The sequence below is a fragment of the Lissotriton helveticus genome (assembly GCF_964261635.1).
Source record: "Lissotriton helveticus chromosome 1_1 unlocalized genomic scaffold, aLisHel1.1 SUPER_1_unloc_15, whole genome shotgun sequence".
Classification (NCBI taxonomy): domain Eukaryota; kingdom Metazoa; phylum Chordata; class Amphibia; order Caudata; family Salamandridae; genus Lissotriton; species Lissotriton helveticus.
The window spans coordinates 2,133,216-2,160,641 of NW_027611654.1; the positions used below are offsets into that span (position 1 = coordinate 2,133,216).

The 27,426-nt window shown below is 49.6% G+C and overlaps 2 protein-coding genes across 3 annotated transcripts in view; one reads left to right on the forward strand and one right to left on the reverse strand.

Moving 5' to 3' along the window:
- Positions 1-27,426, reverse strand: part of LOC144805587 (uncharacterized) — a 436,700-nt gene that overhangs the window by 183,724 nt on the left and 225,550 nt on the right. The window contains exon 7 of one of the 2 annotated variants that reach the window (XM_078672113.1): positions 2,500-2,640. The exons of the other annotated variant lie outside the window; for it this stretch is intronic. The gene's annotated coding sequence lies outside the window, so the exon portion shown is untranslated. Of the gene's footprint in view, positions 1-2,499; positions 2,641-27,426 lie in introns of those variants that run through there. 2 annotated transcript variants of the gene reach the window in all.
- LOC144805586 (uncharacterized) overlaps positions 24,044-27,426 on the forward strand; it is a 32,966-nt gene continuing 29,583 nt past the window's right edge. Inside the window, exon 1 of the mRNA XM_078672110.1 lies at positions 24,044-24,199. The gene's annotated coding sequence lies outside the window, so the exon portion shown is untranslated. The remainder of the gene's footprint in view (positions 24,200-27,426) is intronic.

Below are 27,426 nucleotides of genomic sequence, written 5' to 3' on the forward strand. Positions count from 1 at the left end.
CATTGCCAGATCCATAGCCAGTAATGAGATTTCTGTTGAGGGGATAGGTTTGCAGGATGGGTTTCCCCAAAGTACCCTCGTGCCTATATCTAGTAGAACTTCTATGGGGATGGAGGGGAGTTTCCCTCCATATCCAGGTGCACAGCATTATTTGCGATAATCATCAAATGTTATCAACAGTTGTTGAGTTTCAATAATAATTGTTCCTTATAATCCAGAGATTTATTGTCATCTTATTTATTTTTGTTGTTCAAATCACTTGTGCGATATGTATATTTCAACAGTTTCTCATGCCCAGATATGCCCATCCGAGCCTTTGTTTCGACACGCCATAAAACATAAAACATCCTCAGTTGCGAAATTGCTATTACCCAATGCATTTCGGGCTATAATCATTAGCCCTTCCTCAGGGGTTCACTACAAATGAAAAAACATCGCCATTAAAAAGTGGCCTCAAACCGCTATATTCGACATTACATATTATGTTACACAAACTGCAATAATATCTTCTCAGAATCATCCTTGTTCAGCACTTTCCCTCTAAACGCGGTGCGCTGTGCTACCACTATCTCGCTTAAAAAGAACGATCATTTTAACCTCCTGCCCTTCATATTAAGATGTTAACCCTTACATTCACTACAAATCCTTCAGTAAATCACCAATTCTCCCACCCTAAAATTTTCTAATCTTTTGCCCGATCTTAAACCCTCAAAACATACCTCAATTAGCTCATACCTTCGCATCCTCTATTCATATCTATCTGTTCCAAATGGTTCCCTTTATGAGGCGAGGCAATGCAAACTGCCTCTAAATTAACCCGCGCAACTTAGACACTCCCTCAAGTATTAAATTACACCTATCACAGCCACCCTACACTAGTCTTATTCACGCTAATGACTACGCAGCCCACAATACACCTCTACGTTATGTCACGAAAGTGTCATCCAGTATTTTCCCTTTTCCTTTGATGCCTCGAGCGATTCAACTATACTCCGCCCACCCCGTAGTTATAAATCACTGTGCTGAAGCAAAAATAATACGTTTTAACATGAGAACGTTATACATTTGTGTGTTTTAAAACAAATGACAAGATTTGTGAAAACTATACAATGTCTATTAACTTCTGATGTTGAAAACTGGAAGCGAGTGAAACCAACAGTCCGATTGCAATGAACTTCCATTTCTGAGGCGCTTATCACACGAGTGTCATCACGTCCTTTATGGTTTGTTTGCAGTTTATTTCTCCATGGGTGCAACTTGCAGTATGGCAAATAAATGCGATGACATTCAAGGACATATGTTGTTCTTAAAACCTTAGGTTGTACCCAGAACATTCATGATTCCCATTTACACCTTCTGTCAGGTCCACCTTCTTGATACCATTTCACTTTATTTTTTATGTATATTTTAATATTATTATCATTAGTAGTATGTTATATTCTAGTAGCAATTCAATAAGTTTTATTTCGACAATTCATGTCATAAAAGTATTTTACATAGTTACATTCGGCATATGAAGTATTACTTTTTTTTAAAGCATTACATAAATTTCATACTATTTTTTCTCATATGAGAGCCAGAGCGTCGCAGCATACAAGTAGGTTAGATTCAAAATCTGGGCACCATCCATTGTCCAATGTCCACAAATAATGCTCCATATTGTTGACGTAAGGCTTTAAGATACATTAGATTAGAGTAGGGCTAAAATATGTTGAGTTATAAAGAATTGTATTCACCTGAGGCCCATTTGTTGGTAACAGATTTCAAAGGTGAAGCGCCAACTCTGAAGTGAAAATAGAGATTTCTTTCAAGAGGCACAGTGATCATGTCCCAGTAGGATTTCAGTAAGGAGCGACGTTTGAAATCTAGGAACCTTCCTGTCCATGGCTCTCCACCTCTCGCTTCGCATTGCCAGATCCATATCCAGTAATGTGATTTCTGATGAGGGGATCGGTTTGCCGGATGGGTTTCCCCAAAGTTTCCTGATACCCATAATCTAGTAGAAAGCTTTTAATTTGCTGTTGCCACTTGATTTTGTGAAACCTTTCAGCATCTATAACATCCAGCTGAGCCAAAGCTTCGTGAGCAAGTTCAGGTGTGGACCATACCCTTCTCCAGTATACTAACGGGTGTAGTTAGACTTTATTAACTAACCCTTTTCTGCCCAGATCAAGTATCAAAGGTGGGGGAAGGGGAGTCGCACTTCTCAGAAACTTGTTCTCCGAGAGGGTTAGAGAGGAAATGTTGGGGAACTCCCCGAGTTCTGAAGCATATGGAACCGACCCCAACACTTTAGCATCATAGATTTTTAAAGTTGGACCGATTGATTTAGAAAAAGAGCGCCTGTGTTCCTTCACTATAACTCAGATAATCTGTCTGTGCTTAGGAACCGTGGCATCCACTTGTGCTTCCAGGATATGGTCGAACACAAGGAGACACCAAGATAATTAAATACATCTGCCCTCTCAAGTGGCTTGTCCCCCAACATTATTCTTCCCTTGTAAGATCTATGTTGTTTGAAAGACATATATTTCGTCTTGATGGCATTTGTCTCAAGACCTCGCACTCTGCAGAACTCCTTGAAATGGTGCAGGTCGCGTTGCAGACATCCTGGTGTTTCCGAGATCAGCAAAGTATCCCCTGCAAACAACAATATGGGGTTTTTCATACTGGCCAGAGTAAGTGTGTCGGTAGGAAAGCAAAAGAGAAAATGAACAGTGCCATTTAGGAACAAGGAGAACAGAGTAGGGGTCAAAACACAGATTTGGCAAACACTTTTGTCTATAGGTAGGTAGCTGATAGGTAGGTTTACCCAGCCCACCCCTACAAACCTGGGCAAAATTACCTTGATGCATATAAGTTACCAAAGAAAGCAGGTCTAACGTCATGCCCAATTCAAGGAGTAATGACCATAACTACTTATGGAGAACCAAATCAAATGCCGATTTGAGGTCGACGATGGTAGCATACATGCTGCCACTGCCGATTTTCACTACCCTCCAGTATAGAAGTCAGAAACTGAAAATGGGATTGATAGTGCTGATCTTGCGGTAACCTCTTTGCAAGCATGAAAGGATATAATTATCAATTATGCAATCCTGGATTTTAAACAAAACAAGTTGGGCGAAGATTTTTGGGCTGAATCAATTAACTAATAGGCCACTAGTTCCCAGACAGGCACTGGTCTTTTTTATAAATACAAATTAGTGCAGCTCCCTTGGAGGAAGCAGGAATGGGGACCCCACTTGAGATGGCAATAGCCAGAATGAGTAGATACTTAGACCACTTTGCCCCATCTTGCAAAAATCCATCAGCAGGAATGCTGTCTAGGCCTGGCGCTCCGCCTCTGGTAATTGCATATAGGGCTTTAGCGACATCTGCAGCATCATATAGACCTCAGACTGAGGCTACAGGGAAAGATGCCAATGGATCATTTAGCTCACTCCCGGCAGCATTAGAGGAAGTGACCTCAGACTATAGATGGAAAAAATGAGCAACGGACGGGGGCAATAGGTTTATGGGGTGGGTTGGCTTGCCCGTCTCTACCCAACTTAACTAGGTTCCAAAACTAGCAGTCTTGGCAGAAGAAGCAGCTTGGAGGTCTTTCCATCTCCCCTCATCCCTCTCTCTTTTCACCTGGGCCTGAGTTTTATATAGTTTCCTTGCGAAGTGGACCCGCTGCATATCTTTAGCTTTTATTGCCCTGAGGTTGGGATGGCCCTGCAAAACTAGCAGGTGGTGGCAACCCTGGGGACTCTGGAGGATCAAAGAGACTAAGAGTAACTCTATCGGGGATTCCATGTAAGTTCCATCAGTTATGTTAGGTTATGATATGTTAAAAATATTTATACAGTGCATGGACACCAAACGGTTTCAAGGCGCTAAGAACAACGGGGAGAGAGTAGGCGCATAATCAGTGTCGGAAACCATGCCTGTGACTTCCAGATCAGTGTCACTAACACTATGAACATTTCTGCTGCCTGACCTGAGCCGTTACTCTGGGAATCATCATGAAAGGTGAGAAGGCAGAGGGCGCTCGACCCGTCCTGGAGGAAAGCGTCCGCCGCTTCGGGACCCGAACAGAAGCTCATATACCGGGGTAACTAAAAACTCAGTCTAGACACAAACAGATCCAAATCCCATGGACCCCATCTGTACATGAAGACCATGAAGTTACTTTGATACAGTTGCTGCTGACTGAAGTATCTGGAGTTCTAGTCCACCTCCGTATTCTGGATCCCTTGAAGGTGCTCCGCCATCACCAAGGTCTGTCTTTGGAGGCAGTAATACCAGAAGTTCTTCGATAGCTCCGACAGGGCCCTTGAGCGAGTGCCTCACAAGCGGTGATATACTGGTCTGCTGACACGTTGTCCATCCCCAGCAGGATGCAGCAGGAGATCTTGACTCTGGTGAGGGATTTTATCGTGAAGGATCGACCCAGGAGTTCCAGGCGGTTGATGTGCAACTTCAGTTCCTCCTTCATCCATCTGCCCCCCCTCCCCGCTGCCCCATGGAGATGTCACTGCGTCTGACTCCCCAGCCCTGACTGCTGGTATCTGATTCTATGGCCATGTCCAGAGTGGCTCCAAATATCACTCTGCCATTCCAAGCCTCCATATGATCTATCCACCGCTGGAGTCCTGTCCTGCGTCTGACTCCCCAGCCCTGACTGCTGGCATCTGATTCTATGGCCATGTCCAGTGCGGCTCCAAATATCACTCTGCCATTCCAAGCCTCCATATGATCTATCCACCACTGGAGTTCTGTCCTGGATTGGGTGACGGCAAAATCTGTTCTGAGTTTGTGAGGCCTTTCCTGAGGCATGCTGCTTTCAGCCTCTGTGGTGACCTGAAATGTAACGGGCCCGGGAAGACGGCCCGGATCGGCGATGCTAGCAGACCCATAATCCTGTCCAACTGGTTGAGAGATTCTGTCTAATCTCTTCCAGTAGGCTTTGGGAAGCGGAGGTAATGTTTATGAGAAACCCCAGTAAAGTCATCTTCTGGGATGGGTTCAACTCTGATTTCTGGCCGTTGTTTACAAAGCCCAAATCCTGTAGGAGTGCAATAGTCATTTTCAAATTTTACATATGTTGGGAATGTAATTGATCCACCAGAAGTTTGTCATCCAAGTATAAGATCAGCCGGATTCCTCTGGTCCAAAGACCTCCTGTAGGAAAGTGCCTCTTTTCGATATGGTCACCCCCACTTTTTGCCCACTGGTACTGATGCTCTTGGTCAGAAGTGCACGGGGTTCCTGCTAACCAGGTCCCGTATTAATACCGGCAAGGATATGGCTTCCGGTTATTTTCGTTAACACAACCTGCATCAAGTGGGTGCAATGCACCATAGATTTTGTGTATTCATGACTGAATAAACTTGCACTATTACTAAAGCCTTGTTTAAGGTACATGGGGCCACGTTACCATATTCTCAAAGTATATAGATTATGACCCAGCTATTTTTCCTTTGGATGTCTTCTTACATGTAATTAGGCCGTTTTCCTTTATTTACCCATCCTCTGGGACTTCTCATTTGGAAGACATCCAGGATACATATACTGTGGATAGGAGGGATTATTTCTGGACACAAGATGTGTGCAGTCTTAACTGTGTATCTAACATTGGACCCTATTGAATCCCATTTGGCACAGAAATACAACTGGATTTAAGGTGGTTTCCCGGTCAGATTTGGTCACCTAAGCACAATAAACTTGCTTTTACAGAGCTTGTATACTTAGCATAATTTTTCTTTCTTTTTTACGCATCTCTTTTCCCCTAGGATCTTCACGTATTGAATATAGGTATTTTGTTTTTTATTACATACCTTCGAGTACTAGGCAACATTAAGGGGGTGTCGTTATGTTAAATTCACCTTAGCAAAGTCACTGTGGAGTGGTGTGGCTCACTGGTTAGAGGAGGCAGACCCAGGAGCAGAGGACGGCCCGGGACCAGGGTTCAATTCCCGATGCGGCAGGGTCTTGGACCAGGGTCAACGGACTCGATAATTCTCACCTCGGTGCCTACTCTAACTAGGGATCACACTCGGCAACTCTGGGCATTAGCTTGCCTCATCTCCACAACGGCCCCCCACATACGCCGGGGATGCCTGGTTTCACCTTGGAGATACCCAGTAGGGGCCATCTCACAGGGAAAGCCAGGACGGGTTCCGCAGCCGTCTAAAGCGCAGAGATACTCCTTCGGGAGTCGATTCTAGCGCTTTACAAACCCACAATCAATCAATCAATCAATCACTGTTGACTGTTTAGGTTCATATGTCACACCTGGACTCACAAGGAACAAGCATAGTCAGGACAATTTTATTTTATCTAAGAGTGTTGTTATAATTTTTCCTCAAAATACACTAGTTTGTCACTAATCAACCAAGTTGACACATTTGAGACAGCATGGGTTTCATCAGGCTCGACACAAGCCAACAAGGCAACACAAGCCGATCCTTCAAAATTAGTCTGTCACAATGGGAAACTGACATTGGATGCTATTGTTGCACACCTTTTATTCCCAAATCTGTACTTTTGTTTGTTTCTTAGCCCTGGAGAAATCGCTGCACACAACTGATCCTGGCTACTCACTACGGACGGGTAGGTCTGGGACCTGGATGGGGCGATCTACTATATTCTGCCTGACAACCCGAGTGAGTGCTGGCGTGGCCCACCTTTCTGAATGTAGGGGTTGGGTTTAGGAACCTGTACTACACGTTCCTTTCAGCGCAAGGACTTATCTACACCTAACTATAGGTACCACAGGTATACAGGACTCTTTCTTCCCTGAATCCTATTTACTTTCCCTTATTTACACACTTATTGGTCCTGACGAAGCGCCTTTGGATCCCTTATGGACCTACAAGAAGCGCGAAACATGTTGACCATTCTATCTTTTTAATACACATTCACACGGATTCTAAGAGCAGCGGGAAGACACTTATGCCCTCTCCACCTATGTTCCCAAAAGTAGCTCTAGCATCCCACCACATTTTAACCTTATCATTCGGACCCGTGAATAAAATTAGATTCCAGGTACTGACTGGTGATTTTAACTCACTCACTCACTCACTGTCCTAGGCCCACATACCCACATGCACAACTGCGGCGTCTCCTTAAAAGATCTCTGATAAGGAGCCCTCTCGTGGGGCACATGGAGGACAGCAGCACCACCCCCACGAGGAGCATCGCCCCATTATGAAGCATGACATCGCAAGGGTGTGTGAGGGCACTATATCCAAAAGGAGGGATTCCCCCATCACCCAAAATAACCCAACTTTATTGAGATTGACCACTCTCATATTTCATTTCCAACCAGAAAAGGTTGTGACTTTCTTTGACCTTAGGAACAGCTACCCCCTAGTGTTCAATATGCTCTTGTTGCATACCTTTTATTCCCAATTATTTAGCATTGTTTGTTTATTAGCCCCGAAGAAGTCGCTGCACACAACTGTAAACGCAACGGAACACGTGTTGGCTAAGGCTGTTGTCAATAAACTGAAGTGCATGTTCCAGCAAAGACTCAAGCTTTTGTCACACTGTTATTGATATAATTATAACACTGTTAGTGTGTGCAGGGGACTGATGTTCTGTTTTGCCAGTGGATATCCACACGTTGGGGAAGAGGGTGGCTCTCCCTACCCTTTTGCACCGTGATCCTCACTCCGTACTAGAGTATACTTACCTGGGTATGGCACAGGAGCGGCAATACCCTATAGAACCACCTACCAAGCAGTTTCAATTTAATTGTAATCCAATAGGCAAGGACTGTAGCACCCTTGTAAGTACCTGTAACTGATAACCCTGGTACCCAGGGCATAGGTACTAAAGAGGGTCCCTAAGGGCTGCAGCATGTATTATGCTACCCAAAGATTTCGCCCACCTCGCTGGACATGTCCTAAAATACACCAATACTGGTCCCAAGTCCCTATCACATTAGGTGAAATACTCTATGCAACTCTTACCCACCCCTGAAATCGCACTGTTGGGCTATGTGGCTAACTTCCCTCGGAAGGTCAGGAAGCTGGCAGCACAGGGTTTCCTGTTAGCTAAGGGGAGATTGCTTTGCTATGGGGCAGCAGAAGAGCTCAGTCTCTACAGGCATGGCTCCTAAGTTTAGCTTTTTGCAATGTCAATTGCGAGGAATACTCTACACTGGTCCCTAGCTCATCACGTCTGGTGGACATCGGGGGCACATGCCAGGTAGACTGCCATTGCAGAATGTGTTAAATGGTACAAACCGCACCATCAGGATTCAAGCAAGCCGGGCCGAAGACGGCTGCAATGCCAGAAACTGGTCCCCGGAAGCTTGTTTCCTTTCCTGTGAAGAATTGGCTTGGTAGTTTGGTCTGCCCTGTTCCCATGATGCACTGGGCCAGGGCCAGACTAATTTGCATGTAGCCAGGTTCTGAACTGGGATGGTGCAGTGAGCTAAAAAACGGTGATGGATCAAGCCCTGATCTTTTGACTGGGTAGGAGTGTTCTGCTTAATTCAGATACTCTGTCCATCACCACCCCCTTTTATGAATCGTTAAATGGTACAAGACACCAAAAATACAACATTGCCCAGTCCCTGTGTACAATGTCCACATACACTGCCTGTGCTATATGTAAGTCACCCCTACAGCAGGCCTTGAGAGTCCAAAGGCAGGTTGAATTACATTACGTGCCAGGGGACACCTGCATGAGCAGATATGCCCCTGTGATGCCTACTTTTATTGTTAGTCGTCACAAGTGTTCAGGAAGCCATTTTGAGGACATATACTGGGTCCTGCTCATTACGACTTACCCAGATACATGACGGCTTCACTGAAAATACTGGTGTTTGGTATCAAAGACCTTGTGTTAATAAATCTGTACTGATGCTGGCATCAGATTTAATAGAACATGCACACAGAGGGCACCTTAGAGGTGCCCCCCTGTATCCCTACCAGTTTCTTAGTCAGTTGGCTGACTGTTATCTTCCAACTTGTCACCACAGACAGATTTCTGGCCCCCTACCAGGTAGAGCCTGCGATGTCAGTGATGAATGCCTGCTCGGCAGTAGGCATTATCACCAACTCTAGCAGGATGGCAAGCAATTTAGAATGTTAAGACTATTGGTTTGAAAGTCTCTGCCATCTTTGAATTGCAACCCCAGCTTCCCCCAGACCAGGGGAACGCCACCCATTGTCCTAGGGCCTGTTTGGCATCCCTGTAGTGGGAAATGAGTTAGTCAGGAGGCCTGTTGCACCCAGAGGCTAGTCACACCCCTTAGGCAGGCTCCATGAACTGAACAGCCAGAGAAGGGTTTCACCATCTTGTTTTGGTGAAATAGGGACTTATGGGTCAGGATTCAGGAATATGCCCACTCCTCACTGGAAGCAGTTATGTAGTGGGTGTAGTTACCATAGGAGTAGATAGCCCCTTGGCTTCTACTTTGTACTCTCCTAAATACCCCTAAATTTAATATTTAGGGGTCTTCTCAACACTGGATCCTACTTCCTGGGAACTGAAGAAGGACAAAGAAGAGACAACACCGCGAGAACAAAGGACCTGCACAGAAACTGGCGAAACTCTGCCTTGCTGCTTGCTCCTTAACAATTGCAAAGACCTGACTCGCATCCTCCCCAAAACTTGGAGGGCTGCCCAGCACTTCGACAACCAGCTATCATCTCATGGCATCTGCAGGCACCAACCGTATCTATACGGTTCACCATGTTGCTGGCCATCGTGCCCACCGAGAGAGCATCACTTCAGGAGGCGGTCTTTGTGTCTACAGGACGTCAAAAAGGGGGTGGTGATGGACGGAGCATCTGAACCAATCAAACACTCACACCCAGTCAACAGATCTGGGTTCAATCCATCACCGTTCTTTAGCCCATTCTGCCACCCCAGTTCAGACATGGCCATATGCAAATCAGTCTGACCCTGGGCCTCATGGGAACAGTCCAGCCCGAACTGCCAAGCCATGCCTTCCCTGGACCGGATACAAGCTTCCTAGGACCTGAACTGGGGTGGCAGAGTGGGCTAAAGAACGGTGATGGATTAAACCCAGATCTTTTGACTGGGTGTGAGTGTTTGATTGGTTCAGATGCTCCGTCCATCACCACCCCCTTTTGAATCGTTTTGGCCACCACAAGTGTGGAAGGGTATGCTCAGACGTTAGTCCCTTGCTCACTTTGCCACTGGATTCAAGCAAGCCGGGCTGAAGATGGCTGTAATGCCAGAAACCGGTCCTCGGAAGCTTGTTTCCAGTCCAGGGAAGGCATGGCTTGGCAGTTCGGGCTGGACTGTTCCCATGAGACACAGGGTCAGACTGATTTGCATATGGCCATGTCTGAACTGGGGTGGCAGAGTGGGCTAAAGAACGGTGATGGATCAAACCCAGATATGTTGACTGGGTGTGAGTGTTTGATTTGTTCAGATGCTCCGTCCATCACCACCCCCTTTTGTACCGTCCAGGAGGTCAGGCTCGTCTCTCAACTGAGTTTTGAGATGCTCGACCCTCCAGGAGCTCTCCCTGCACCAATACCCTACGCACCAGGGCACTTGCACCATCCAAGGCGTCTTTTGTGTCCTGCCCAAACACCACTGACTTGGAAGCCTTCCTGCACATCGAGGCACATCAGGACAGACGAGACCCATGACCAAAGTGGCCCTGTTGTTTTGTTTTCCTTCCCTCTGCAGATCCATCAACAACCATGAGAGCCTCGAATACCAATGACCAGCCTGCCAAGACCCTCTGCACCCGAGCTCTGTGACTTCTGACTGTGTCCCCTTGGTCTAGGCACCACACGACCTGAGCCCTCCTTCACGTTCACCTGGACTTGCCCCCAAGTCCCTCCTTGCAGCCCTTGCTTCAAGTCCCATTGACTTCAATGATGTAGTGCTTGAGGCCGCCATCCTGACCAGAACCTCTGCACCCAGACACTCTGGGGCAGGTAAAAACGAAACTGCTGGTGGTACTTTGGCCCCCAGCCCGAGCACCTTAAGTCCCAAAGGGCACCTCAGAACTCTGCCTCCAAATACCAGTCTGCTATCTCTTTCTTTCTCCCATTGGAAAACATTGTTATGCTCGAGGCTCATGCTTCAAAACCGTTATTTGAGTATTTTTCTTTTGTCTTCTAAATTGATATCGTCGCTTGTACCTAAGTTATTCTAAAGATCTTGGTGTCTAAATTCTTGGTCTTGAATTTCATATTGAATGTGTGAAACATTTATTGACTATGTGTGAGTGCAACAAATGCATAACACGCCTCTCTGTAAAGCCGTAGCTGCTCGACCACACTAACACTAGTTGAGCACTTGGGATTATTAAAGTAAGTCCTGTAAACCAATAAGGGTCACCTGGACTTTTTGTATGGTGTACCCTTACATTGGCATCATGTGAGAAGTTGGCCTGGTAGGGGATGTTTCCAATTCTGGAACCACCTACTACCTGACCAAACAATCCCCTTATGGTGTCTGGTTGTAAGTCAACCTTATTAGACAAGCTATCCTAGTGGTAGCATGGACTAAGCAGCCTAAAGGCTTAACTTAAGAGGTCGTGTTAAGCGAGCTGTTTTACCACATACAATCCTGTAATACCAAATGAAAGGACACCACACAAGTATATATTATAAAAATATATGTGTTTATTACTAAAAACAATCCCCAGTATTCTTTATGAATAAAGGGGCACAAGCGTTAAATCAAAAGCACTGTTTAAACATACAAAGTTGCACAATTATGGATGAGGGCAGGGGGCCACTCAAACCATATACTAAACAAGTGGTATAAGAGAGGCCACTCGAACAGTGGTTAGGCCTAGGGCCTAGGGAATCGCTGGGAGCAGTCAGGACAAGCAATGCTGAAGTCGGGAATGGCCCTCGGGATTCGGGAGATGTGCGGAAAGCGCACGCATGCACCAATGTTAACCAATGGTGCGTAAAAGTCAAATAGTTAAAGTTTAAGGACACTTCCGCTGAACCTAGAGGAACAAAACTTAACACACAGACCCTAGAGGTGTGCACCAGTGTGGGAACACCGGCGGAGCAAAGTTACCTCACCCACAGGAAGTGGGTGCACAGGGTCGAAGTGGCGTCGGGTTTTGACACGCAGGCTCTTGGTGCTTGAAGCTGAAAGGGCTGCAGGCAGGGTGAAGACGAAGTGTCCGGTGGAGTCCAAGGGTGGACTCAAGTTGTAGAGTACCTGAAAGCAGAGGGGACAGAGTCTGGGTCACTCAGCAGTGACCAGGGTGGAACCAGGACGGAACCAGGCAATGTCGGGCGCAATCAGGTGGTCGTCGAGGCGCTTCTCTTCGCTGTCACGTGGGCTCTGGGGCATCTGCGACGTCCAGGAGCAGGTCACGATCTGTCCCACGCAGGCTCTCACCGTCGGTGCAGTCGGCTTCCGGTTTGGAGCAAACAAGCCTTGGTAAGAGCAATCCACGCGGGATTGGAAGATGGCGTCTCACTCGGACCAGGAAGGTCAGAGTCGGGGCTCCCTTTCAGGGGAGCTGGTGTGGATCTGGAGCAACCAGAATCACGAGTCTTCTTTTGTAGTTCGTCGGCACAGGGACCACAAGCCAGCTGGCAAGTGACCGGGCCAACGCGTTGAGCCAAATCGTGCCAAAGGGCCCCACGCAGCACTCGTCGAGTGTGGAGGGCTGAACTTCGGCTCAGGAGTAGCTCAGGGTGGGGGCTTCTCAAACCCCGGTGTACAGCTTCGAGGGTCACTCGTGGGCTGCACGGTCAGCGTCTCGTGGTCACTTCAAGATGGCGTGCCCCACGCTTCCGGTCGCCTCCACGGGTCTCAGCTTTGCAGGGACTGTGGATCGGGCTGTTAGAAGCTGGGCAGGCTTGATCTCGTCGATCTCAGTCGCTCGAGTTCCGGCGGGAACTGCAACCAAGTAGACGTCGAGGGCTGGATGGTGCCTGCTGCTGCAGGGTGGTCACTCCTTGACCACAAGGGAGATTCTTCGGGCTTCCACGTTGAGATGGAGGGCGAAGGGTCCAGAATATCGTTTCAAATGTTTCTTCCAGGAAATCTGATGTGCATTGGCACTGCTCCCACTCTTATTCGAATCTGGTGGGCGTGATTACCTGCTAGGTCCCCTCCTATGGGTGGGACCCAGGAAGTGGGTGGATACACCCCCTTCCTTTGATCCAGGCCGCCCTGGCACGAGGGCTGGAGTGCCCCAGAACCGGTTTGGCCGGATTATGCAAGGGGCAGCCTTGTGCGCCCCAGGCAGTGTCTGGTTTCTTTCAAACCTCCCTGCTACAATACACTATCTCCTGTCTGGAGGGCGGTGACACCCTCCTGTGACAGGAAACCCTTTGTCCAGGACCCCCTTGACTGGGTTTCGGTCAGCTCCAGGGGTCCAGACATTTGTCTGTGGCAGAGGCATCCATTTTGTGGATCTTAAGGCCTTTGGAGAAATCAACCGCATTAAAGTGAAGTAACATGTCTTACCCCTCTAGAGGGGTGGAATGCCATCCCCGTCGCCAGAACTGGCGAGGGGATGGTATTCCAAAGCGTATGACACCTTACACGACATGTTTTGATAAAGCCAAACCAAAGTTGCTAAATAACCGCGAGGATTATAAGGCACTTAATAGTATATGGTATGGCATTATCCTGAAACAGCTTAGGGATTTGTTCCCGACGGCTGCAGACAGGCTCAGCTCATGCTAGAGCTCCATCTCACATAAAACCACGCACTCAGCCTCCAGGATTGATGAGGCCTTCTATAGGAGTGGCTCACAGGTTTACATGTGTCCAGATATAGGTTTAGATATAGGTATACTATACCTAAGCAAGGGGTGTGTACACCACCTTACCCCAGCTGAGTGATCAGCCAGTTGTGTCAATTTAAGAACCAGCCAGGGGTGGCAAAAGATATGCTGCAGCCCCTGGTAGGCCTTAGTGGCTCCTGTGCCCTGTGCACCTATAGTGCATTCTACAGGGGCTGACAAGGAGTCCATTTCCAATTGGTATGTACCTAGGGTACATGGAATCCATTTTACAGAGAGAGCAGATGGCCTGGGGCCCTGATTAGCAGGGAACCAGGTCAACTAAGTCAAAAAACCAGCTAAACACAGGCAAAAAATCTGGGGTAACCATAGTCAGGTAGCCACCTTCCTACATAACCCCCCCCCAAACGAAAGGAGATAAGGCTATCCTTGGCCAGGTAAGCCTATATTGCCTGAGTGGCCATATAAGGAAGTACCTGCACTAGCATGGGTACCCCCTGTCTCATGGTCCACTAAGCAGTCCCTCACCCTTTGGGTATTAGAGGGTCTCCACCATAGGGAATCACTACCTTGGGTGTGTTTATGCAAAGTTAAAGGCTGGTTTGGATATGGAGTATTGAAGTGAGGCTCTACTAATTTAGGGCTTAGCTTCCTCCAATTATCTTCCACCATGTGTGTCTTTCTTTCTTTAACTGAGTTGCACTGTGCTCTCAGGGTCAACCTCTGGCTACCTAAAGCTGGAGGCTGGGTCCCTCTGTTTGGCTTGCTGGAGGGACAGTTCAGGTTTGGGCCCTTTGGGTCCCAGGTTTGGCTGTGCCCAACAGAATCCATCTGGGGGAGGTCCCTAACTGTTTTTAAGGGGGCTCCCTCAGGATTTTTTAAAGTTTTCACCTTACTAGGGCTACTAGTTTTGGTGCACCTAATCTTTTGATGGGGGTGCTTTATTTGACAGGGGGCCCTCTGGGTCTCACTGTCCTTCTTGTCCTCTGCAGCCCTGGGCTGGCTAAGGCAAGGGAGAGAGGGGCAGGTTACCTGCTCCAGACTGGGTCCCACCTGAGAAGGGTCCACTGACATCAGAGGTTCTGTCAGGCTAGGCCCAACCACCTCTGGGGCAGTTCCTTCATCAGGGGTAAGATCAGTTCCCTGAGGAGGCTGATCCTGTCCTAAAGTCTGGTGAGGGGGAGATTTCTCTTCCTCCTCCATGCTCTCAGTTTGTGTGGAGTTATCCATCATTTCAGGTTTCACAACACACGTGTCAGTTTGAGTTTGGGCTGTGGCCATCACAGCCCCACCAACCTTTTCAGGAGGAGACTCAGTTTGGGTTTCTGCTGTTATCATAACAGCTTTGCTATTCTGTTCAGGAAGAGCTTTTGCTAAAGATGGGGCAGGGAGTATCTCCGCCCTACCAACCTTTTCAGGAAGGACATCTTGAATTGGGGCTGTAGCCATTACAGCCCCACTAACCTTTCCATTGGAATTTACCATTCTAGAATGGATTTCCTGTTCAACCCCAGCCCAGGCTGAGATTTCTAAATCATTACCCAGTAGACAGTCTACAGGCAAGTTTGGGGACACTGCCACTCTCTTTGGGCCAGTGACACCTCCCCAGCTGAGACTTACTACTGCCATGGGATGATTTGTTTGGATGCCATCAATGTTTATTACCTGGTATGTGGCACCAGGTAAAAGTTGCTTAGAGGGGACTATGCCATCAGCCACCATGGTGATGCTAGCCCCTGTGTCTCTAAAAGCTTCAACTCTTAAACCATTGATGATGGGTTCTTGTCTATACTTGCTCAAAGTATTTGGGCAAGCAGAGAAGTTGGCAAACCCCATGCCAGCCTCATAAACAAGATCATTGGGTGATGGGGACCTGGATAGGCCAGGCTCCACCTGATTTCCAAAAGTAAACCCACCCAGATTCCTGGGTGTGCTTCCACTTCCTGGGGGATTACTGCTGACAGTAACAGGAGGTGTTGAAGCTGGCTTTGGAGGTATATTTTCTTTATTGTTATTCTTGGGACAACAGCTGTCTGTTTTGTAATGCCCCACCTGTTTACAGGGATAACAATAGGGTTTTTTCTCAGTTGAAGAAGTGTCTTGGGACCCACCCCCATCCTTGGAGTTTTGGGGCCCTGGGGAAGTCTTTTCTTTACTTTTATCCCCACCCTTATCTTGAGGCTTGGTAGACTCCTTCTTCTGGTTACTGTCCTGATTCTTAGGCCTAATCCTGGTTCTGACCCATTTGTCTGCCTTCTTTCCCAATTCTTGGGGAGAGGTCAGATCAGAGTCTACCAGGTGCTGGTGTAAGAGCTGGTTCTGACAATTACTTAGGATCTGCTCCCTCATAATCAAATTATACAATCCTGTAAAGTCATGTACTTTGCTGCCATGTAGCCAACCCTCCAGAGCCTTAGTAGCACAATCTACAAAATCAGTCCAGTCCTGAGTCTGTGTCTTCTGGGTGTCTCTGAACTTGAACCTGTACTGTTCAGTGGTTAAGCCAAACCCATCTATCAGAACACTCTTCAGGACTTTGTAATTGTTTGCATCCTCATGTCTGACAGTGAGGAGCTTGTCCCTCCCTTTCTCTGAAAAGGAGTACCATAAGATTGCTGCCCACTGTTCCTCAGGAACCTGCTGTACCATGCAGGCTCTCTCAAGAGCAGTCATCCATTTGTGGATGTCATCCCCTTCTTTGAAGGGGGGCACAATCTTTGTCAGGTTTCTACTATCATAGGACCTGGGTTTCTCTTTAGGAATATTGCTGCCACCAGTGGCATCTAAGCCACACAATTTCTGCTCTCTTGCCAAGGCAAGTTTAGCTTGAGCCAAGGCTACCTCCTCCCTCTCTATCTGGAGTTTGACAGCCCTCATTCTGGCCCTATGCTCTAACTTTTGAGAAGCATTCATGCCTCTCTGTGATTCCCTGGAGGCACTAGAAAGATGAGAGTCTCCTGAGGGAGATCTCACTCTTCTGTTGCCTGGGGGAATCATATGTTGGGTTCTGGGGAGGTGCTGGCCCTCTCCATTCCCCAGTAGGTCCAAGTTGGCCTGGCTAAGCCTACCAACTGGAACCTGGCTACCCTGATCCTGTACTTCTAAGTCCTCAACTTCTGAGTCCTCATCCAAGTCATCATCATCCTCCTCTTCAGGGGGATCAACTGCAGGGGGGTTCCCTTCAGTTCCTGTATCTAGGGAAGCTGCTTTTGCCCTCTCTAAGTCATCCTGTTCTAGGAGTCCTATCAGGATTAGGCAGGTGGGGCTTCTGCCCCTTTTTAACCCTCTTGCTTTGCACAAGACAATCAAGTCTCTGCGGGTTAGTTTGTCATATCCAGAAGTTGCCTGGGTAGGGTCAACTGTCACAGGACTAGACCCTGAGGCCTTTCCTGTGTCGGACATGGTTACTAGTGAGGTGTAAGTGGTGCACTTACCTACACTAAGTGTTTTCCTACTGGACCTTGCTAGTGAGTTGTAGTCAGGGGTGTGCTACTCCCTTCAACCTACAACTACTAAGTTCAGTAGAACTTAATATGCTAAGCTTTTGATTTTATATGTACCTAGAGGTACTTGATGTGATCTTTCAATTTGATATAAAGATTGCAATGGTAAAACAACAGCAAGCTCAAATCCGCACCGCTGCTCACCAATGTGAGAAGTTGGCCTGGTAGGGGATGTTTCCAATTCTGGAACCACCTACTACCTGACCAAACAATCCCCTTATGGTGTCTGGTTGTAAGTCAACCTTATTAGACAAGCTATCCTAGTGGTAGCATGGACTAAGCAGCCTAAAGGCTTAACTTAAGAGGTCGTGTTAAGCGAGCTGTTTTACCACATACAATCCTGTAATACCAAATGAAAGGACACCACACAAGTATATATTATAAAAATATATGTGTTTATTACTAAAAACAATCCCCAGTATTCTTTATGAATAAAGGGGCACAAGCGTTAAATCAAAAGCACTGTTTAAACATACAAAGTTGCACAATTATGGATGAGGGCAGGGGGCCACTCAAACCATATACTAAACAAGTGGTATAAGAGAGGCCACTCGAACAGTGGTTAGGCCTAGGGCCTAGGGAATCGCTGGGAGCAGTCAGGACAAGCAATGCTGAAGTCGGGAATGGCCCTCGGGATTCGGGAGATGTGCGGAAAGCGCACGCATGCACCAATGTTAACCAATGGTGCGTAAAAGTCAAATAGTTAAAGTTTAAGGACACTTCCGCTGAACCTAGAGGAACAAAACTTAACACACAGACCCTAGAGGTGTGCACCAGTGTGGGAACACCGGCGGAGCAAAGTTACCTCACCCACAGGAAGTGGGTGCACAGGGTCGAAGTGGCGTCGGGTTTTGACACGCAGGCTCTTGGTGCTTGAAGCTGAAAGGGCTGCAGGCAGGGTGAAGACGAAGTGTCCGGTGGAGTCCAAGGGTGGACTCAAGTTGTAGAGTACCTGAAAGCAGAGGGGACAGAGTCTGGGTCACTCAGCAGTGACCAGGGTGGAACCAGGACGGAACCAGGCAATGTCGGGCGCAATCAGGTGGTCGTCGAGGCGCTTCTCTTCGCTGTCACGTGGGCTCTGGGGCATCTGCGACGTCCAGGAGCAGGTCACGATCTGTCCCACGCAGGCTCTCACCGTCGGTGCAGTCGGCTTCCGGTTTGGAGCAAACAAGCCTTGGTAAGAGCAATCCACGCGGGATTGGAAGATGGCGTCTCACTCGGACCAGGAAGGTCAGAGTCGGGGCTCCCTTTCAGGGGAGCTGGTGTGGATCTGGAGCAACCAGAATCACGAGTCTTCTTTTGTAGTTCGTCGGCACAGGGACCACAAGCCAGCTGGCAAGTGACCGGGCCAACGCGTTGAGCCAAATCGTGCCAAAGGGCCCCACGCAGCACTCGTCGAGTGTGGAGGGCTGAACTTCGGCTCAGGAGTAGCTCAGGGTGGGGGCTTCTCAAACCCCGGTGTACAGCTTCGAGGGTCACTCGTGGGCTGCACGGTCAGCGTCTCGTGGTCACTTCAAGATGGCGTGCCCCACGCTTCCGGTCGCCTCCACGGGTCTCAGCTTTGCAGGGACTGTGGATCGGGCTGTTAGAAGCTGGGCAGGCTTGATCTCGTCGATCTCAGTCGCTCGAGTTCCGGCGGGAACTGCAACCAAGTAGACGTCGAGGGCTGGATGGTGCCTGCTGCTGCAGGGTGGTCACTCCTTGACCACAAGGGAGATTCTTCGGGCTTCCACGTTGAGATGGAGGGCGAAGGGTCCAGAATATCGTTTCAAATGTTTCTTCCAGGAAATCTGATGTGCATTGGCACTGCTCCCACTCTTATTCGAATCTGGTGGGCGTGATTACCTGCTAGGTCCCCTCCTATGGGTGGGACCCAGGAAGTGGGTGGATACACCCCCTTCCTTTGATCCAGGCCGCCCTGGCACGAGGGCTGGAGTGCCCCAGAACCGGTTTGGCCGGATTATGCAAGGGGCAGCCTTGTGCGCCCCAGGCAGTGTCTGGTTTCTTTCAAACCTCCCTGCTACAATACACTATCTCCTGTCTGGAGGGCGGTGACACCCTCCTGTGACAGGAAACCCTTTGTCCAGGACCCCCTTGACTGGGTTTCGGTCAGCTCCAGGGGTCCAGACATTTGTCTGTGGCAGAGGCATCCATTTTGTGGATCTTAAGGCCTTTGGAGAAATCAACCGCATTAAAGTGAAGTAACATGTCTTACCCCTCTAGAGGGGTGGAATGCCATCCCCGTCGCCAGAACTGGCGAGGGGATGGTATTCCAAAGCGTATGACACCTTACACGACATGTTTTGATAAAGCCAAACCAAAGTTGCTAAATAACCGCGAGGATTATAAGGCACTTAATAGTATATGGTATGGCATTATCCTGAAACAGCTTAGGGATTTGTTCCCGACGGCTGCAGACAGGCTCAGCTCATGCTAGAGCTCCATCTCACATAAAACCACGCACTCAGCCTCCAGGATTGATGAGGCCTTCTATAGGAGTGGCTCACAGGTTTACATGTGTCCAGATATAGGTTTAGATATAGGTATACTATACCTAAGCAAGGGGTGTGTACACCACCTTACCCCAGCTGAGTGATCAGCCAGTTGTGTCAATTTAAGAACCAGCCAGGGGTGGCAAAAGATATGCTGCAGCCCCTGGTAGGCCTTAGTGGCTCCTGTGCCCTGTGCACCTATAGTGCATTCTACAGGGGCTGACAAGGAGTCCATTTCCAATTGGTATGTACCTAGGGTACATGGAATCCATTTTACAGAGAGAGCAGATGGCCTGGGGCCCTGATTAGCAGGGAACCAGGTCAACTAAGTCAAAAAACCAGCTAAACACAGGCAAAAAATCTGGGGTAACCATAGTCAGGTAGCCACCTTCCTACATATCACTACACAGAAGGCATATTCGTGCACCTCCATCACCAGGCAACGGAGCTTGGTAAAGTACTACAGAGCGGATGAGAGGCTGAAGGGAAGACCTCGGAACTCTTAAATCGGTCCACTCCAACCAAATTGCAGGACTTGGTGGTGAGGAGGGTATATAGGGACAGGAAGGTAAGCATTCTTTAAGGCCAGTCTCACAATCCAGTCCCCCGCCAGGAGGACATCTCGTAAAAGATGGATACCTTCCATCTTGACGAGTCGATAGACCAGTTACTCGTTGAATTCCCTCAGGTTTATGACCAGTCTGAACCCTTTGTCCTTTTTTCTTTACTAAGAATATGTTGCTAACAAACACTTTTGTATGTAAAACAGACCTGCAAATTGCGGCTTTTCCTAAAAGGTCCATCAACTCGGAGTCTATCAGACTCATCTCCTCAGGTGAGAAGATCAGAGGTCTCAGACGTACCCCCTGGGTTGGGGATCCATAGAACTCTAGGTGGTAGACAGAACCCATGGGTCTGAGGTGATTTTCCTCCAATTCTGAGCAAACCATAGGACTCTCCCCCTAGGTTTCGAGGGAGAGAAAGAAAGAATATTGTTTATCGATAAAGCCTCCTGGTGCACGGGTGTGTAGAGGCAGGCACTCACTGTGAGATGAGAGCTTATATATGTGCTTCAGAGAGCTCACGTTTTTGAGATTCTTAAGAGCCAAAATAAACTATCCTATTGATGACCTTACAGGAAGTGCCTTTGATAATGTCAGAGGAAGAGACATTGGCAAAATTATAGGAATGATGGGTACACAGGTAACATCCAAATCATTATTACAGGCATCCAAATTAACATTACATGGAATGTATAATCTGTGCAGCCGTCAAGGTGAAATATTGAAAATGTAGTGTTATCAAAATGTGGATTTGCTGAACTCTATGAAGTGAATAGTGTCTCCCTAGGGCTGAGCTGGGCTCTTCTATCCGGGGGCCCTGGGGGTGTTTGTGGGCATCACGTGTGTTAAAGAGGGGATCTGTGCACTGCATCTTACTGCACTATTAGAGGTCTGTGGTGCATCTTGCTGCACTGTGAGGAATCTGTGCACTGTGGTGCATCTTGCTGCACTGTGAGGAATCTGTGCACTGTGGTGCATCATGCTGCACTGTGAGGAATCTGTGCACTGTGGTGCATCTTACTACACTGTGAGGGATCTGTGCACTGTGGTGCATCTTGCTGCACTGTGAAGGATCTGTGCACTGTGGTGCGTTGCGCTGCACTGTGAGGGATCTGTGCACTGTGGTGCATCTTGCTGCACTGTGAGGGATCTGTGCACTGTGGTGCATCATGTTGCACTGTGAGGGATATATGCACTGTGAGGGATATGTGCACTGCAGTGCATCTTGCTGCACTGTAAGGAATATGTGCACTGTGGTGCATCTTACTGCACTGTGAGGGATCTGTGCACTGTGGTGCATCATGTTGCACTGTGAGGGATATATGCACTGTGAGGGATATGTGCACTGCAGTGCATCTTGCTGCACTGTAAGGAATATGTGCACTGTGGTGCATCTTACTGCACTGTGAGGGATCTGTGCACTGTGGTGCATCTTGCTGCACTGTGAGGGATCTGTGCACTGTGGTGCATTGCGCTGCACTGTGAGGGATCTGTGCACTGTGGTGCATCTTGCTGCACTGTGAGGGATCTGTGCACTGTGGTGCATCTTGCTGCACTGTGATGATCTGTGCACTGTGGAGCATCTTGCTGCACTGTGAGGAATCTGTGAACTGTGGCACATCTTGCTGCACTGTGAGGGATCTGTGCACTGTGGTGCATCTTGCTGCACTGTGAGGGATCTGTGCACTGTGGTGCATCTTGCTGCACTGTGAGGGATCTGTGAACTGCGGTGCATCTTACTGCACTGTGAGGGATCTGTGCACTGTGGTGCATCTTGCTGCACTGTGAGGGATATGTGCACTGCAGTGCATCTTGCTGCACTGTGAGGAATCTGTGCACTGTGTTGCATCTTACTGCACTGTGAGGGATCTGTGCACTGTGGAGCATCTTGCTGCACTGTGAGGAATCTGTGCACTGTGGTGCATCTTGCTGCACTGTGAGGGATCTGTGCACTGTTGTGCATCGTGCTGCACTGTGAGGGATCTGTGCACTGTGGTGCATCTTGCTGCACTGTGAGGGATCTGTGCACTGTGGTGCATCATGCTGCACTGTGAGGAATCTGTGCACTGTGGTGCATCATGCTGCACTTTGAGGAAGCTGTGCACTGTGGTGCATCTTACTGCACTGTGAGGGATCTGTGCACTGTGGTGCATCTTGCTGCACTGTGAGGGATCTGTGCACTGTGGTGCATAGCGCTGCACTGTGAGGGATCTGTGCACTGTGGTGCATCTTGCTGCACTGTGAGGGATCTGTGCACTGTGGTGCATCGTGCTGCACTGTGAAGGATCTGTGCACTGTGGTGCACTTTGCTACACTGTGAGGGATCTGTGCACTGTGGTGCATCTTGCTGCACTGTGAGGGATCTGTGCACTGTGGTGCATCTTGCTGCACTGTGAGGGATCTGTGCACTGTGGTGCATCATGCTGCACTGTGGGGAATCTGTGCACTGTGGTGCATCATGCTGCACTGTGAGGAATCTGTGCACGGTGGTGTATCTTACTGCACTGTGAGGGATCTGTGCACTGTGGTGCATCTTGCTGCACTGTGAGGAATCTGTGCACTGTGGTGCATCTTACTGCACTGTAAGGGATCTGTGCACTGTGGTGCATTGTGCTGCACTGTGAGGGATATGTGCACTGTGGTGCATCTTGCTGCACTGTGAGGGATCTGTGCACTATGGTGCATCTTTCTGCACTGTGAGGCATCTGTGCACTGTGGTGCATCTTGCTGCACTGTGATGTATCTGTGCACTGTGGTGCATCTTACTGCACTGTGAGGGATCTGTGCACTGTGGTGCATCTTGCTGCACTGTGAGGAATCTATGCACTGTGGTGCATCTTACTGCACTGTGAGGGATCTGTGCACTATGGTGCATTGTGCTGCACTGTGAGGGATATGTGCACTGTGGCGCATCGTGCTGCACTATGAGGGATCTGTGCACTGTGGTACATCTTGCTGCACTGTGGTGCATCTTGCTGCACTGTGTGGCATCTGTGCACTGTGGTGCTTCTTGTTGCACTGTGAGACATCTGTGCACTGTGGTGCATCTTACTGCACTGTGAGGGATCTGTGCACTGTGGTGCATCTTGCTGCACTGTGAGGGATATGTGCACTGTGGTGCATCTTGCTGCACTGTGAGGGATCTATGCACTGTGCTGCATCTTGCTGCACTGTGACGGATCTGTGCACTGTGGTGCATCTTGATGCACTGTGAGGGATCTGTGCACTGTGGTGCATCTTGCTGCACTGTGAGGAATCTGTGCACTGTTCACTCATTGTCATGACACCATCCACTGAGGGAGAAATCTGTGAGAGTCAAACCTGATTGTTCTGTCTTATGAAGTTATTGAGACTGTAATCTACTTGTTTGTTTATTTTATAAGTGAACCTTTGAAGGGAGTGAGCGGGTAAACAAAGCAGACAAATGTAAAACTTAATTTGGTGCAGAGTCGGAAAGTTGTTTGAATACACACAGTCCTACCAAATATAAAAAAAACCCCACAGAAACAGGGAAAATAGAAAACATTGACCAGTTTAATTCTAGCAGTTTTCTTACATTTTCATATAATTAATGAAATTCAGGCTATTTCCTATTTACTCTTAAAGACTGGAGGCGGCAGTTCCGTCACCGGTCACCAGGGGGCGCTCGTCGCCTGCTGATGAAAGTCACTGAGTTGCACATTGGCTGAAAGGGAGAAGGGTTTCCTCTTCCGGGTCAGCGGCAGCAGAAACAGCATCAGCAGCTGCAGTGACATCACTTCTGGCCTCTCCTGGTGTTTGCAGCCTGCAGCAGAGGAGGAAGGAGCCCTGTCTGTCTGTGCAGTTACCTTCATCTACAGAACCCCCTCAGACCCCAGCTCTGCCCCCCCCACGGCCCCCCAGGGGGAGGAGAGAGCCTGGACATGTCTGCACAGGTCTCGGCTCAGGTAGGAGATTGTCAGCACCTTCTGCTGTGTTTGTAAAAATAGACTGAATAATCCTGGTGGGAATCTCTGCAGGAGCCGGGCTGAGCTGGGCTCCTCTATCCGGGGCCCCTGGGGCTGAGCTGGGCTCTTCTATCAGGGGCCCCTGGGGCTGAGCTGGGCCCTTCTATATTGGGGCCCCTGGGGCTGAGCTGGGCTCTTCTATACGGGGGCCCTTGTGGTTGAGCTGGGCTCTTCTATCCGGGGTCCCTGGGGCTGAGCTGGGCTCTTCTATCCGGGGGCCCCTGGGGCTGAGCTGGGCTCTTCTATCTGGGGGCCATTGGTGCTGAGCTGGGCCCTTCTATCCTGGGGCCCTTGAGGCTGAGCTGGGCTCTTCTATTCGGGGGCCCCTGGGGCTGAGCTGGGCTCTTCTATCCGGGGCACCTGGGGCTCAGCTGGGCTCTTCTATCTGGGCCCCTGGGGCTGAGCTGGGCTCTTCTATCCAGGGGCCCCTGGGGCTGTGCTGGGCTCTTCTATCTGGGGCCCCTGGTGCTGAGCCGGGCTCTTCTATCTGGGGCCCCTGGGGCTGAGCTGGGCTCTTCTATCCGGGGGCCCCTGGGGCTGAGCTGGGCTCTTCTATCCAGGGACCACAGGGCTGAGCTGGACTCTTCTATCCGGGGCCCCTGAGGCTGAGCTGGGCTCTTCTATCCGGGGGCCCTGTGGCTGAGCTGGGCTCTTCTATCCGGAGCCCCTGTGGCAGAGCTGGGCTCTTCTATCGAGGGGCCCTGGGGCTGAGCTGGGATCTTCTATCTGGGGGTCCTGGGGCTGAGCAAGGCTCTTCTATCCAGGGTCCCTGGGGCTGAGCTGGGCTCTTCTATCCGGGGGCCCTTGGGCTGAGCTTGGCTCTTCTATCCGGGGTTCCTGGGGGCTGCGCTGGGCTCTTCTATCCTAGGGCTGAGCTGGGCTCTTCTATCCTGGGGCCCCTGGGGCTGAGCTGGGCTCTTCTATCCGCGGGCTCCGGGGGGGCTGAGCTGGGCTCTTCTATCTGGGGCAGAGCTGGTCTATTCTCTCCGGGGGCTCCTGGGGAGGGCTGGACTCTTCTATCCGGTGCTGAGCTGGGCTCCTCTACGCAGGACCCCTGGGCTCTTCTATCCGGGGGCCCCTGGGGCTGAGCTATACTCTTCTATCCGGGGGCCCTTGGGGCTGAGCTGGGCTCTTCTATCCAGGGGCCCCTGGGGCTGAGCTATACTCTTCTATCCGGGGGCCCTTGGGGCTGAGCTGGACTCTTCTATCCGGGGGCCCCTGGGGTGAGCTGGGCTCTTCTATCTGGGGGCCCCTGGGGCTGAGCTGGGCTCTTCTATCGGGGCCCAATGGGGCTGAGTTGGGCTCTACTATCCGGGGGCCCTGGGGCTGAGCTGGGCTCTTCTATCCGGGGTCCCTGGGGCTAAGCTATACTCTTCTATCCGGGGGCCTTTGGGGCTGAGCTGGGCTCTTCTATCCGGGGGCCCCGGGGGCAGAGCTGGGGTCTTCTATCTGGGGGCCCTGGGGCTTAGCTGGGCTCTTCTATCCAGGGCCCCTGGGCTCTTCTATCCGGGGCCCCTTCGACTGAGCTATACTCTTCTATCTGGGGGCACTTGGGGCCGAGCTGGGCTCTTCTATCCGGGGGCCCCTGGAGCTGAGCTGGGCTCTTCTATCTGGGGGCCCTGGAGCTGAGCCGGGCCCTTCTATCTGGGAGCCTCAGGGGCTGAGCAGGGCTTTTCTATCTGGGGCCCCTGGGGCTGAGCGGGGCTCTTTTATCCAGGGGCCCTTGGGGCTGAGCTGGGCTCTTCTATCTGGGGGCCCCTGGGGCTGAGCTGGGCTCTTCTATCTGGGGGCCCCTGGGGCTAAGCTGGGCTCTTCTATCCGGGGGCCGTGGGGGCTGAGCTGGACTCTTCTATCTGGGGCCTCTGGGGCTGAGCTGGGCTCTTCTATCGGGGGCCCCAGAGACCGAACTGGGCTCTTCTATCCAGGGCCCCTGGGGCTGAGCTGGGCTCTTCTATCCGGGGGCCTCTGGGGCTGAGCTGGGCTCTTCTATCGGGGCCCCTAGGGCTGAGCTGGGCTATTATATCCGGGGGCCCCTGGGGATGAGCGGGGCTCTTCTATCCAGGGGCCCTGGGGGGCTTTCCTTCCTGCCCTGGGGGTGTTTGTGGACATCATTTGTGTTGAAGAGGGGATCTGTGCACTGCACTGCATCCTACTGCACTATGAATAATCTGTGCACGCTGCACTGCATCTGACTGCACTAATAGAGGTCTGTGCGCTGAATCTTACTTCACTGTGAGGGATCTGTGCATGCTGCTCTGCATACTACTGCACTATGAGAGGTCTGTGCACTGCATCCTACTGCACTGTGAGGAATTTGTACGCACTGCACTGCAACTGACTGCGCTATGAGTAATCTCTGCACAACATCCCTCTGCACAATGGAAATCACTGCATGCTGCACTGCATTTAACTGCATGAGGAATATGTGCTGCTGCACTGCATGTTTACAACACTGTGAAGAATCTTTGCACTCTACACTGCATCTTACTGTAATGTGAGAAATCTGTCCACGACGACCTGCATCATACAACACTGTGAGAAATCTCTGCACGCTGCACTGTATATACTGCACTATGAGCAGTCTGTACATGCTGCACTGCATCTTACTGCACTATGAATAATCTATGCACACTGCATTGTTTCTTACTGTACTGTGAGGATTATATGCACACTGCAGTTCATCTTACTACACTGTGAGAAATATGTGCACACTGCATCTTACTACTATAAGAAGTCTGTGCACACGTCACTGCATCTTACAGCACTATGAGGAAATTGTGCACACTGTACTGCATCTTACAGCACTATGAGAAGTCTGTGCCACTGCACTGAGAGAAATCTGTGCACCCTGCACTGCATTGTACTGCAATGAGTAATCTAGGAACACTGCACTGCAGTTTAGTGTTCTATGAGGAATCTGTGCACACCACAGTGCACCTTACAGCACTATGAGGAATTCGGAGTACTGCAATGCTATTTACAGCACTGTGAGAAATCTGTGCACACTGCACTGCATCTGACTGCATTATGAGGAGTCTGTGCAGTACACTGTATCTTAATGCACTATGACAAGTCTATGTCAGTGCACTGCACGGTATCTAACTGCACTGTGTGAAATCTGTGCACACTGTACTGCACCTTGCTGCACTATAAGCAATCGGTGTCAC